Source organism: Equus przewalskii, chromosome 18 (assembly GCF_037783145.1).
Source record: "Equus przewalskii isolate Varuska chromosome 18, EquPr2, whole genome shotgun sequence".
Classification (NCBI taxonomy): domain Eukaryota; kingdom Metazoa; phylum Chordata; class Mammalia; order Perissodactyla; family Equidae; genus Equus; species Equus przewalskii.
In genome coordinates, this window is record NC_091848.1 from 6,788,777 (window position 1) to 6,804,001 (window position 15,225).

Below are 15,225 nucleotides of genomic sequence, written 5' to 3' on the forward strand. Positions count from 1 at the left end.
ATCGGTATAAATGGTGTTTGGAATAAAATCCACCTAAACTTTTTTTCATTGTTGCCACACAAATCCATCATCATGAATATGCTTTTTAAAAACATTGCAGTGAAAGAAATATCCTCTTCTCTCTTTTTTCCTTCTGTGCATTAAATGTTTTCTTTAACATATGTCTATAGCATTTCTATCCATGGGTAACCATTCTGAGAATTGCAGCATGTATATAACCATGGAAATGAAATTCATATCTTTAAATTTTTACGTTTACTTGATAACTAGATAAAAATAAATAAAAAGACTAAATGATGTATGGACAAATATAATTTGTTAAAGAAATTACTCTCCTTAAAGATGAGTTGGAATCATAATTCCAATGAATAGTATTTTTTCAAAGAAAAAATAGTCTTCTAGGTTGATAGGGAAAGCAAATATTCTAGTTTCATATTTATGCAGAAGAAAAACAATTATTTTTGGTTTCTCAGTTCAAGAACATTTAAGTAAACCTTAAAACATGAACTAGTTCATCATGTTTATTTATTTACCATTACCTTCCTTTGGGGAAAACTGAACCTCCTGCAAAAGACAGTCTGACTTTAATAGAGTTGTATTTATTCTTTTTGCAATTAAGACTTTTCCTTCTATGCCATATGGCCTGAGAGGAAAAAGTAAACTATTCAGGAGAAGTATATGGTCTTCGTTGGGTCAGGCACTCCATCTATTTAGTATCTGGTATATCTCAAGTATCTAGCACAGCTCATGACACACAGTAGATGGTCAATAGTGATAGTTTCCTTGTCGTATAATGGTACGTTGCAGTTACTGACGTATAGTCCTTCCTATTGAACTGTTTTCTTTTTAGTACGTTCTAAAATTCAGTTCTTAGACAAACAAATATTAATACTTTTAAAAATTATGAGTCCGTGGAAAGAGTATGGTTGGAGGTTCTAATTCTACATTTACCATTTATTTGTTGTGATACCTTGGGTAAGTCACATAATTTCATTCGACTTTTGAAAAACTAACATTAAATAGATGATATCTGTATTAATATCCCATTGCTGCTGCAAGCAGTAACCACAAATTTGGTAGATTAAGGCAAATTTATTATCTTACAGTTCTAGAGGTCAGACGTCAAAACCAAAGTGTTGGCAGGGTTCCTCCTAGAGAGTCTAGGGCAGAATTCATTTCCTAGCTTTTTTCCAGGTTCTGGAGGTCACCCACGTTCCTTGGCTTATGGCCCCTTCCTCCAGTCGAGCATGTTCAAATCTCTCTCTCTCTCCCTCATTCTCTCCCTTTCCCTCTCCCTCTACTCCTGTCAACACATCTCTGTGTGACTCTCACTCTCTTGCCCTCCTTCTCATGAATAACCTTGTGACTACATTTGTACCACCTGGACAGTCTCCCCATCCCAGGACCCTTAACTTAGTTACATCTACAAAGTCCTTTTAAGGACTTTGATTAAAGTAATATAATCACAGGTTCTAGGGGTTAGGATATGGCTATCTTCAGAGGGTATTATACAGCAGACTACATTGTCACCTTAAAAGGTTTTTAAGAGGATTAAAGAAGTTTGAATATATGAACATTTGGTATAATGCATTGACCTTATTGGATACATTTTGTATATGTTTATATCTATCTATCTAACTATCGACATCTTTTTATATCTGTTTATTAAAGTTTTCTCTAACCAACAAATTAAGTAATACTTTAACATTTTAATATATTGTACTGTATTTTCATGTGGCTTATTTATGAGAACATGGTCATAAATATGAATGCAATATTTATTTTAGAAAACTTTCTGAAGTTGACTTTTGGAAGGTTGAAATATTTAATATTAACATTTTAAAATCAAGCAATGAAACACGAAATAGATTTGGAGGCTTAATAGAAAAATATTGAAATCACTGGAGTATGATATCTTGGCAGAGTGTCTAATTTTACACGATAATGGATTGTGCCTGAATGTTACACTTCAGTCTGTTCAGCCAGAAATTGCAGTCTTATTGTGTCTGTGTTGCAAGCTTTACACGTTCCTTTCTTTCCCTTTCGGAAAGGACTAAAGTAACTAAATATGGCATTTCATTCTTCACCATGACAATTTTTACATTTGTCATTTTTTATAATAAAACAAACCCCATATCTATTCTTCTTAAGTAAATTTGTATACTCCAGTTAATGATTTTGTTCAGTTAGTTAAGCATGTGATTGTATGTTCCATGACATAAGCTGCTACTGATCTCTACAAACCTTGTAAAAAGTCACAATATTATATCTAGAAAAGCAGTGCAGCAAATTCTAATTTTACTGAGTATTTAATACATGTGTTTAGCAGTATGAGATCCTCTGAGAAAGTCATATTGAAGTTAACGTTAACACAGAGGAAATCTTAGTGTCACACTTGAAAAGAAGACTGCAGTGCATATTTTCCTCATAAAAAAATTTCCTCTTCATATAAATGCCATGAAATATAAATTCACAGAATAAATTTATAAGATTTAGTTCACTGCACTTTCTACTATCTATGACTTCAACTATAAAACATCAATTGATTCTGTAGTGTGAGCTGAGTCATAGCTGATAGAGTACAATGGTGAATATTTAGGATGGCAGAACCAACTGCTAAATATAGCACACACACATACACACACATACACACAACATTTAAATTAGTCATCAATAGGGTAACATAAAAATCGATATTGTATGTTCAATGATATGGTATATTGTGTATAGTACACAATAAACACAGATATTTTATATTCAAGTACATATTGTACATCAGTAAAGATATTTCTTTCTGATAGAATTAAGTGAATATGAGCTTAGAGAAGTGACAGGAAATATTATTTAGATAAATATAAATTGAGGAACATAACTCAGTGCAAATTCACAAGAAATATTTTGAATGAAGACCATTACTATATTTTGTTATATGTAAAAATATATGTGGCTCTTACTAATATCATGTGTTAAATATTGATATTTTTCAAGAAAAGCCACATAACAATGGCTCTATTAAAGAAAATAAAATCAGTGTTCATTATTCTCTTGTGTAGAAATTTTGGATAACTATGTTCACTCTAATAATATAATATTTTTCTTATTAAAATTACCTTAACCCTTATTTCTTCACAATCATTAAATTACAAAACATAAGAAAGAAAATGGTAAACATATAAATATTCACTGCTAGTGGAGTTAAAATCAAGGAAAACCCCATAGGGATGTGAGTAGACTAGTCATATTCTGAAATATGAATTCCAAAAGAGAAATTTTTTGGAAATTTACTAATTTTTCTTTAATTCTATTTTCTTAAGGACTATGATTCACGGCTTTGAGGAATAATATCTGCTCTAACTAAACTTAGTTCATGATAGACACAACATTGTTTTATTTGTTCTCTAAACAGTAAACGACAAGAATATTGTCTGGAAAAGCATTGATCTAGCTAAAGGTCTGATAACACTTGTGTAATGCTCTCAAATTTAGATTTTAGATAAAATGTTTTGGCAAACTGAAGACACAGAGAATTGGAAACTAGAATGACTCTTCAAAATGTGGGTTTTGGTGTTGGACTGAATGAATTAAACACTCTAGCTCCATCATTAATTAGTTGTGTGAGCTTAGAAAATTCATTTAATCTCTCTTTGGTTATTTGTTCACCTATAAATGGGCATAATTATGCCGTAATTCATAAATTTATTTGTGAGAATTAATTGTTTGTTCTACTTTCTGGTACATATTGTATATAATGAATTATACTAATAAAATGTAATAGTATTATAATTTTCATTATTACTTCTTTAAAGATATTTCTCATGATTCACATTTAACTTTTATTTCCTTACATGCATATTCTCTGACATACTTTCCCTTTTTTGCTTCTATTTTTTATTATACTTTGCCAACTTTTTGTAAGAAATGTGACTCTTGTTTAAATGTTTGCATTTATTCCCCTATGGTTCAATGTAATGTGCTTTGGGCTTGTTTTAAAATTATTGTTTATAATATATAAAATTGTATAGTATAATTAAAGGAGGAATATCATTTGATTTGGTATTTGGGTGGTGATGGGGAAAAAATGTAAAATGGAGAAAATTTAGAGTCCAAAAGATAAAAGAAAACAAAATTTGCAGGAAATAAAATTCTTCCCTCCTCCAAAAAGAAAAGACCAAGTAGGAATCTATACTTTGCTACACTGATAAAATAAGTTAATATTGAACTAGGAATATTATAAATTATCTACAAATCCTCAGAATGGAAAAAATCTACAAAAATTTCTTCTAAAAATTAGAATTCAAGATCAACATACTTCATCTGATGAAAATTTTTGCCAAAATCTACAATGAAGCAGAAAACTCTGTCAGATAACACTTTACACTAAGTACACTCAATCCAGCATTTGTGGATATGAAAAACACACTGACACAGGAATTATTTTAAACTCAGAACAGAAATGGACAAAATACAAAAAATGAAAGTTTGTTGAACTCAGACAATAATGAAAGAAAAAGATAAACTCAGAGATAAAAACTAAAGTGAGAAAGGAGGAATTAAAATTTTGAGGGGTATTGAATAAAGGTAAAAGAGAGAGAGAAAATGAGATAAAGGAAGAGTTATAAGTTTATGAAAATTAGATAAAAAAGAAAGATGGAAAAGAGGGAATAACATCTATAAAATTGCTGTACCTGGGGAAGTGGGGGGAGCAAAAATTAAACAGCGGAACAGAATTAATATCTGAAACTATAATCAAAGAAAACTTTCCAGAAATAAAAGACATGAATCTTGATATTGAAAGGACCCAGAAGTCACCTGGGAATGTTATCCTAGAACAATCACCTGCAATATATATCCTAGAAAAAAACATTAGGTTTCAAGATAAAGAAAAAATTTTCAATTTTCCAGGCAAAATCAAGTAACATAGAAGGATAAAATAACTAGAATGACATTAAACATACAAGAGCTTACGGAATTCTGTCCCCACAAGATTCTCTTGAAGAATCTACTAGAGGATGTTCTTTATCCAACCAAGACAGGATGGCAAAGGACCGCTGTGAACATTTAACATTTATATATTAATATATATCAGATTAAATAAAAGATGGTTATGGGGGTGGAAGACTAATGCACAAATGTGTATGTTTATGATAAAATAACACAACTAAATAACACTCGTAATAGAAAGAAAAACAGGAAGAAAAATCTCATCAATTTTTTATAGGAAATACGTGAGATTTAATGTGTACCATTTAAAAATGACAAAATGCTTCAAAACACAAGAGAGAACTTAATGGTTTAAGGTATAACTGCAAAGATAACTACTGGAACAAAAATACAAACCTTCTTAAATATCAATTTACTTTAATACAAGAGAAAATAATACACATCTGGTAAAGAATGAAACAAGGCACAAGTACTATATTACATATAATTATAAAATAGTATAATGGAGTGGAGACCAAATTTGTCAGTCATGTAGAAAAACATAATTTTCTTAGGTCGCAACTAAAAAAAGGAATTTTGTCTAATCGAGCTCACAAAGCAAGATGTATTTATAATCTGTATAAAAGAGGCATACCTATTCAAAGTGAATTAGAAATACTAAAACTAAAGAGTGCCCAAAGTCAAATCTGAAAGATGGAAACAAGAAAAAAGTTGAGCAAACAATCTTTATATTTAAAAAAGTATAATTAAAGTCAAATGGTATTAAATATTAAAGGTACATTTTAATGCAAAAAGTCATAATTTACAATTAAAATATATGGACTAAATTACCCAGAAATTATCTCTATGAAGGAAAAGCCACAAAAGATGCAATGTAACATATGTAGAAACACACCAATTCTAGGAGAAAGAGTACAAGAAAAGTCTAATGAACAATAACAACAAATAAACAAGGGTATAAATGACATAAAGGTAATCAATAAAATTGATGTAATAGCTATAATCAAACTTTATTCCTCACATTTGACAATATACCTTTTTAGCAAGAAAAAAAAGGTGCCCCTGTGGCAAACACAGTTCATTGCCTACCCGCATCTATTCTCACTTTCATCCTTCTTCATTTCCCCATAATGCCTTGCACCTGTGGTGACCACGTGACCCAATACTGGGCAGCAGGTGACAAGGCATTTCTGTACGGAATTTCCAAGATATTGTTGCTACTGCTGATGTCTACTCCTGTTGTTTTAATTTTGGGGAGGAGGGAGACAAAGACTTTTTAAAAAATATCTTACATTTACCTGTCTGAAAGGAGAATCATGAAGCTACAGGAACCATGACAATACCATAGAAATAAATGGCACACTTAGGAATGTTGGAGCAAGAAGGTAGTGGGAAGCTACAATACTTGCAATGTTGAGAAGCCTCCCACAGACTCTGGACCACCTACTTTGAGGCATTTTGTTACAGGAGAAGAATAAATCCTTATTTGTTTAAGCCCTTGGAGTTGAATTTATGTTGCTTGAATGTAGCCAAATATAGTGTAAATAATACAGTTTATAACTACAACTATTCTATCTTTGTAGATGTTCAATTTTATAGATGTTAGTCTAGAGGATGCAGTGACTTTAATAAAACTGGAGGTTCTAAGCAACTTTGGTTTCCTGTGAAATTTTTATATTAAACTCCCTTCAGTTATCAACACTGATGCTCTCATTGAGATATCTTAATGCTCAGTTTTTAGCACTCAGTTTCAAGGACTAGAGTGAATTAAAAGTTCCTTGTGTTTTTCCTCAAAACTGTAAATTAACCAATGAGAATTTTGGTTTACACAGTTATTTCTCTTGGAAAATTTGGCTTTCACTAAATTCTACTGAAAATAGAGGCACATGTGTGGTGATGGATTATAATTAGTTTTTGGGTGGTGAACATGATGTAATCTACACAGAATTCAAAATATATGATGAGGCACACCTGGGAGCTGTGTAATATTATAATCCAATGTTACTGCAATAAAAAAATAAACTGTAAATTAACAAATGAGAATTTTTCTTCACAGTTCTTTCTCTTGGAAAATTTGGCTTTCACTAAACTCTGTTGAAAATTAACATCAATATGGTGGGGGTTAATCACTTTGTTTATATAACTTGCTGCTGTAAATTACTCTTTTACTTAATTCTTTATAGAATGTCCTCTAAAGTATTTATCTTCTTCATTAAGAGTACTTCAAAGTAGTTTAGGGAAAGGACCAGGGAGCAAAACAAGAGAAAATATGTTGTGAAAAGAAAGTTTAATTTCAGGCTAAATCAATATTCAAAATACATACTAAGATCTGTTTGAAATAACTCTGTTTAATATTTTGTTTAAAAATTACCTTTTCTTTGTATGTGAGACAGTGAAAATCTGAAATTTCTGGTTGTTTCTTTCCCTTAGGATTCTTGTCTATCTGGCTTATTTCCTTAATTAAATGCAAAACACCAGAATTAGGGATACGCTTTATCAAAGGCTGTTGGTGGAGAGTGGTTTTAGATACTTACAAATTTAAAAGGCTTTTTCTATGGCCTCTCATCCACTTTATATAGCTGATAAAATTTAAATAGAAATAAAAAGGGGAACAAACTCTCTGAAGCAGAATTACAACAGTGGCAGGAGTCACAGCATATTTTGGCTAAAGGATGTTATCCTTTCAGGGTTGAAATTGTGAGCTCAAAATGATAGCAAGAGTGAAGAAAAATTTCTAGCAGTTGCAAAGATATTGGGATTTAAGTAGACTTCAGCAATTTTGAAGAAGGAGAGATTGAGCTACACATGGCATACATTGAAATACATTAGGCTTTGAGAAATAGAGATTACTTAGGACTTGTGAAGGAAAATGGAAAACTGTAAAATTTATCCAGAATATAACATTCTATTCAATGTGGAAAGAATGTGTAAGATTATCCTGAATGTGTCTCTGAGTGTGGTGACTAATATGTATCTCAGCATTTTAGTGCACTTAAAAAGAAAGAAGAAAAGTAAAAGAGCAATGGAGGAGCACGGCTATGCCACTTGCAAGATAAAATGGAATCTCAATGTCCCTTTCAATGAGAATTTTTTTATTTATTTAATTAACGTAAGAAAAAAGAGGCCAAGAACTTTTTCTTTGAAATGTTTCCCCATCTCTCCTCCAAAGTATGTGCATGAATTTATATTCAAATAGACTAATATGTTTTGATGACATTTATGATAATGAAAGTCTGAATATATCAGCTGAGACTACAGTACTTTGCACCAAACATTCCTGCATTAATTCATCACATGTTTATTCAGCCTCTACCCATCTGGATGCCTGGGATACATCTATGAGAGAAGTACATAGTGATCCCTTTGTGGGGGACAGGAATTGGCCACCCCAAGATATGTCTCTTTGGCGTGAGGATTATTTTGGGCTGGTTACTTTTGAAAACTGCAGACAGGAAAGAGACTCAGAAAAGTGGAATTTACTTACCCTTTGTTAAGAGACATTTACATTGTAAAGGAAATCTCCATCTGTAAAGGTATCTCCCTCTCTGTACCAGGAAGGAGGGATGACCTTATCTCTAAAAACTCTTGATAAATCAATGTGGAAGGCAAGGACTTAAATCTGTATAATCTGGTAACCTCATATAACTGACTCCCCCCACCCCCAACATCCTCCTTTGTCTTTAGCTGAGGAGGGTATTTAAGGTGGTGGCTTCAGCCATTTTGGCGAGTTGCTCAGCTTGCCTGAGCCTCTCCCATGTATACATGTTATAAAGCTTTGTTTAACTTTCTTCTGTTATTCTGTCTCATGTGAATTTAATTCGTTCTCTGGCCAGAAGAACCCACAGCAGGTAGAGGAGACGTCTTCCTCCCCTGCACCTTCCATATTCCATAACGAGGGAACAAACAGGTGGATGGCAAGAGGAGACAGACAATCAACACTAAGCATAAAAAATTAGCATAGTATATAGTATACATGAAGTTGATAAAAATCTTTGGGAGAAAAAAGTAGAACACGAAAGAGAGATTAGGTGTGATGTGACTATTTAATACATTGGTATCTTCAGTTAGTTTTGTCTCGGAAATAGACACTTGGATCATACCAGCTTCAATGATATCAGCTTCCCATTCTAAATGTCTATAAGTCACAGCCAGAGCAAGGACAATAGAACCCTTCCCCAGCCGCCACCCCCTCACCCCAGCAAAACTCTCAATAAACACTAAAGTGACAACTGAACTAAAATTGACAGAGGACAGTGCTGCCCTGGGTGAGGAAATGTGCTTTAAGACAGAGAAAATACTCACCTCTTGTCGGTAATGTGGTAACAAATTACTCTAAAGTGGATCTACATCACAAGCACCAGAACAGAGACAACTATTTCAGATATTTTTTATGACAAGAAAAAATAGGTTGATAAATCTTTGTCCGAATATTAAGGAAAAGAAAAATCTGAGGATTGCTGTATATAGGAAAGTTTCCTAAGAAAAATACTTAGGAAAATATTGAAGAATCAACAGAGTATTGAAGCACCACATGCACGGTTAGTTGAAGAATCTAGATCATTCTTCATATGAATTAGTCTTAGTGAACATTGCAAAGGAGTTTTCTACCTATAATTAAATTTATCGTTAAAAGGGCAAAATAGCATTATGAGTATAGGTAGTTTATTGAGATATGCTATATCTGATAAGCAACTGATGTTTCAAAGATGAGACATGGCATTCAAACGTTTTAAGTCAATTAGAGGAAGAAGCTCATCTTGAATCTGAAAAGGCATGTTTGAATTTTTCGGAGAAAGTTATTTATAAACACATCTTTTGCTCCTATGAAGCTTTCACCACTGATAATGAAAGTGTTTTCTACTAGTTGGTGAAATTCTTCTCTAGTAAACGCCAGAAAATCACGTGCCTATGAGTTTAAGCATACAAGAAACGGAATGACTAGTTGTATGATTTCATAAAATAAAAGAGGTGATCTGACCGGTTCTGTCATTACGGATCTATAGGTTTATCTGAAGATATTAAAGTTATTTCTTTATTGGAAAGTTACACTATTTACTTTACACAAAAGAAAGAGAACATGTGGCTAGAAAAATTTTTTCAATAATCCTGCCTTCCAGATTTGTTTTGTTAACCCAATATATTTACCAGATGAATATTCAAAACATAAAGCATCATTAAAGAGGTTTATTTTAAATCTTGGAAAATAACAGTCAGTAATCTGTTTTTTAAACATAACAGGCAATAATTATTTAAAAGCAAAGTATGATTATCTTTAAATCTTTTACATTCAGTTGATGAGAATAGATCAAATTGAATCTCAGTGAGACATTTTTTATAAATGTCGTCTGGTGACTAAAATGTGTAAATTTTCTAGAACGTTCTCCAAAACACTTAACAGAAATACTTAAAGCAGTGCACTATAATTATTTTATGCTAATCCAATGAGAGTAGATTGGAAGTACATTTAAATGATGAAAAGATGTCTGCATTTTATTGTGCTGGTGGAAAAGAGGCCAACGGTAATGTTTCCAAGGGCACAACAAGTCTGAGAACACTCAATAGCAGTAATGAAGGAATCCGGTTTGATACTTTTAAAAATACATGTCAGGAAGAGAAAAAGCAGTTGGAAGACTGAAAGTTGAGTTTGATTCAACAATGGCTTTTTTGTTAACTCATTTTTTTTTTTTGTGAGGAAGATTAGCCCTGAGCTACCATCTGCTGCCAATCCTCCTCTTCTTGCTGACAAAGATTGGCCCTGAGCTAAGATGCTGTGGCATGCCCATCTTGCTCTCCTTTATATGTGGGACGCCTGCCTGGCACTGCATGGCTTTTAAGTTGTGGATAGGTCCACACCCGGGATTTGAACTGGCAAACCCTAGGCCCCCGAAGCACACAAACTTAACCCCTGCACCACCAGGCCGGCCCTGATTCAACAATGACTTTTGAAAAATTCAGCCAATTTTCACTAATTCATTCATTTGCATAGATTCTTCCCAGCATCTCTATGGAAATTATTTATTTTTTAAAAGATGACTAGGAAACAAGATATCTTTTTTCAAGATAATAAGTCCCCATAAAAATATCCAACCAATTTTCAATTTCATTAATTCTGCACCTTTTAAAATTACCACACAATCTGCAGCATGGTGCAATAAATAATGCATTATGATGAGCTCAAAACACCCCTTAAGATATTCCAGCAACTATAACACACATATTTGGCACCCCCATTTTCAAATATGCAAATCACACATATTATTCAAGACAACTGCTGCATCCCTCCCTCTTCCAGAAACATATCTGGTGGATTTTTTCTTTCATGGATCTTGCTTTTGGCATTGTATCTAAAATGTCATCACCAAACCCAAGATCAATTAGATTTTCTCCTAGGTTATTTTCTAGAAGTTTAATCATTTTGTGTTTTACATATAGGTCTATGATACATTTTGAGTTAATTTTTGTGACAAGTGTAAGGTCTGTGTCTAGAGTCACTTTTCCCCCCAGCCCAATTTGTTGAAAACATTATCCTTTCTTCATGGAATATTTATTTTTTACTTATAATTTTTAATATCTTTGTATTCTAAGTATGTCTCCATTAAAAAGTACTTGCATCTTTGAGAATCCAATCTGGCAATCTGTCTTAACTGCCAATGTTATTAAACTTTTTAAAATTTCCCCTATTTACTATTAGGTATTTACTGCTTTCTACAAACCTATTTTTTCTCCTTGTCTGTTTTTACTAAAAATGCTTTCTTCTGTATGCATTAAAAATAATTGAGGGTATTAGACAGTTTGTTTTGTTTCAGGATATTCCATTGCTGATGTTGAATTTACACATTCCACTGGCATTAATTTAATGTTTTTATTTTAATAATTAGAATGTTTTTGTGTGTGTGAGGAAGAGTGGCCCTCAGGTGACATCTGTTGCCAATCTTCCTATTTTTGCTTGAGGAAGATTGTCGCTGAGCTAACATCTGTGCCCATTTTCCTCTATTTTATGTGGTATGCCACCACAGTGTGGCTTGATGAGCGGTGCTGGGTCCATACCCGGGATCCAAACTTGTGAACCTCTGGCCACCTAAGCAGAGTGTGCAAACTTCAGCACTACGCCACCAGGCCAGCCCCTAGAATGTATTTTTAAATAAAATCATTATATACCCTTTTGGAAAAATCAAAACAAATACACGTTTAAGACAAGTTACTTCTTATCCATGAACTCTCATTAACTGTTGCTAAGTAAACAATATTTTAAAATAAATATTATTTTGAAATGTAAGAAAAATACAGAAATGTACACACTTCAGAAGTGTAGCACTTCGTGAATGAGAACAATGTCAAAATACCATGTTAGCCTTCAAATAGATCAAGAAATAGACTACTGCCAACATCTCAGAAATCTCCTCAATGCCCCAATCTCAGTCATGACATTTCTTCTCCCCACAAAGTTATCTATTGTTCTGACTTAAAATACTAACATTGTTTTGCCTGTTTTTGGACTTTATTTGAATGAAATCAAATGATATGTACTTTTCATATTCAGCAACTTTTGGTTAATATTATGATTTTAATATTCACTCATATTGTTGTTTATTGTCCACTGCATTGTTACATCTCGTTTTGTTTGTTTATTCTACTGTTAATGGATGTTTCCTTCCTGGGATTATTATGTTGTTATGAGCATTCTTGCACATATCTTTTAGTAAACATCTGTATGATTTCCTACTTCTGTTGATCATGTATGTGATAGCGGAATTGTTGTGTCACAGAATCTGCTGTGTCTACAAATAGTAAATCATGCCAAAGTGTTTTCAAAATGTTTGTGTTTATGTACACTCCTCCAGAAATCTATGGGAGTAGAATTTGCTCAATGTCCTTTTAAAACTTCCCGCCTGTCTTCTAATTTTAGGGACTCTAGAAGGATGTGGTAACATGGCACTATGGTTTTGATTTGCATTTTATTGATGCTATCAAGGCTAAGGAAAATTTTATAAGCTTGTTGGCTGCTAATATATGCTATATGATGAAGCGCTTATTTAAATTTCCCTCTTCATTTTTCTATTGGATAGTAGGTCTTTGCCTATTGATTTGTTAGCATTTTTATATTTGTAGATATGAATTCTATTATTTCATTTCCAGTAAATACATTCTCCCACTTTGTGGCCTACATATTCACTTTTATGAGGTCATATTTTTTGTTTATGTTTCTGCTCCTTTTGATTGTTTTAATAAGCAGTCCTATAGTCAAACGGACAAATAGATCTATGGAATAGAATAGAGAGCCCAGAAATAGCTCCACCCCTCTGATAAATATGGTCAACTGATCTTTGACAAAGGAGCAAAGGCAATACCATGGAACCAAGATAGTCTCTTCAACAAATATTGTTGGAACAACTGGATATCCACATGCCAAAAGTTGAATCTAGACACAGACCTCACATCATTCACAAAAATGAACTCAAAATGGATCATAGATCTAAATGTAAAATGCAAAACTATGAAACTCCTAGAAAGTAGCAGGAAAAAACCTAGATGACCTTGGGTATGGTGATTTTTTTAGATGCAATGTAAAGACATGATCCAGAAAAGAAATAATTGATGAACTGGACTTTATTAAACTTGAAAACTTCTTCTAAAAATACAGTGTCAAGAGAATTAGAGGCCAGCCTCAGACTGGGAGAAAATATATGCAGAAGATACAGCTGATAAAAGACTGTTGTACAAAATATACAAAGAACACCTAAAAATTTAACAAGTAAACAAACAGCCAGATTAAAAATGGTGCAAAGACCTTAACAAACACCTCACCAAAGAAGATATACAGATGGCAAATATGCGTAAGAAAAGATGCTCCATATCACGTGTCATCAGGGAATTACAAATTGAAATAACAGTGAGCTACCACTACATATCTGTTAGAATGGCCCAAATCTGGAACACAGACACTAGATCCTGACTAGGATGTGGAGCAATAGGAGCTGCCAAGCCATGAAAAGACATGGAGAAAATAACGTTCATATTACTAAGTGAAAGAAGTCAATGTGAAAGAGCTACACACTTTGTAATTTCAACTAATGATATTCTGGAAAAGGTAAAACAATGGAGGGAATAAAAAGATCACTCTTTGCCAGGAGTTGGGAGGGGAGTGGGATAAATAGGTGGAGCATAGAGGATTTTTAGGGCAGTGAAACCACTGTGTACAATATTATAATGATGAATATGTCATTATATATTTGTCCAGATTCATAGAATGTACAGCACCAAGAGTGAACCCCAAGGTAAACTCTATGGACTTTGGGTGATTATGATGTGTCAGTGTAGGTTCATTCTTGGTAACAAATGTACCTTTCTAGTGGTGAATGATGTTGGTAATGAGGAGGACATACTTGTGTGGGGGCAGGGGATATATGAGAAATCTCTTATACTTTCCTTTGAGTTTTGTTGTGAACCTAAAACAGCACAAAAAAAGTCAAGTTTTTAAACGCACACACACAAATAACACAGGGAGAGCTGTAGTCATGAGTTGTATCATTGAATATACTAGGAGATATGCTTCAAGCAATTCATTAATGATTGAGAAAACATCAATAAAATATGTGAGGAATGTGATAATGAGCATGAATACATTTTAATTAAAGACAGAAATGAAACTGGATAAGTAGAATAATATAGAGATATCACATATTTTTTCAGGGTATAAATAAAACAACTAAAAAGAGGATGATGAAGCAGAGAAAATAGGAAAAGTAGAAATAGAATAAAGTATAACATCACAAAAATCAATTAAAAATTTAAATAAAGATAAAATGTACTACAAGCATTATAAAAGATATTAGCATAATAGCTAATCACTAGAGCAAGATTGAAATTTTAGAACCAAAAATTCTATCAGAATCTATAAAGTTTGATATGTTTGAGACAGAAATACAGTAAAAATAGCATAACATAAATTTTAATTATAATTTGCCAGAATGGTGACAAATCTTTGCTTCCATCAGTGAATATGAGTTGTCCTAATTCAGTTATTAAGGATTTTTATACTTTTCAACGTTTTTATTTTGAAAATTTTCAGACCCACAATTTGCATGAATAATGAGATGAAAATTCATATACATTTATCTCATATTTAGAAATTTTGCCTAATACAAAACTTTCTAAGTTAGCTCTTGTGTGCTGTAGACATCTCCCATCTTTTGAATCACTTATTATTTACACAATAAAATGTTCCATATGCCCTTTACACTTCCTCTACAGTAGTCTAGAATCTGCCATTATTGATGCTAGTTT

The 15,225-nt window shown here is 32.7% G+C and overlaps 1 long non-coding RNA gene across 2 annotated transcripts in view; it reads right to left on the bottom strand.

The window, feature by feature from the left end:
• The window catches only part of LOC139077090 (uncharacterized), a 67,488-nt gene that overhangs the window by 27,297 nt on the left and 24,966 nt on the right, over positions 1-15,225 (bottom strand). The window contains exon 1 of one of the 2 annotated variants that reach the window (XR_011529306.1): positions 6,240-6,297. The exons of the other annotated variant lie outside the window; for it this stretch is intronic. This is a non-coding gene — a long non-coding RNA (uncharacterized lncRNA). Of the gene's footprint in view, positions 1-6,239; positions 6,298-15,225 lie in introns of those variants that run through there. 2 annotated transcript variants of the gene reach the window in all.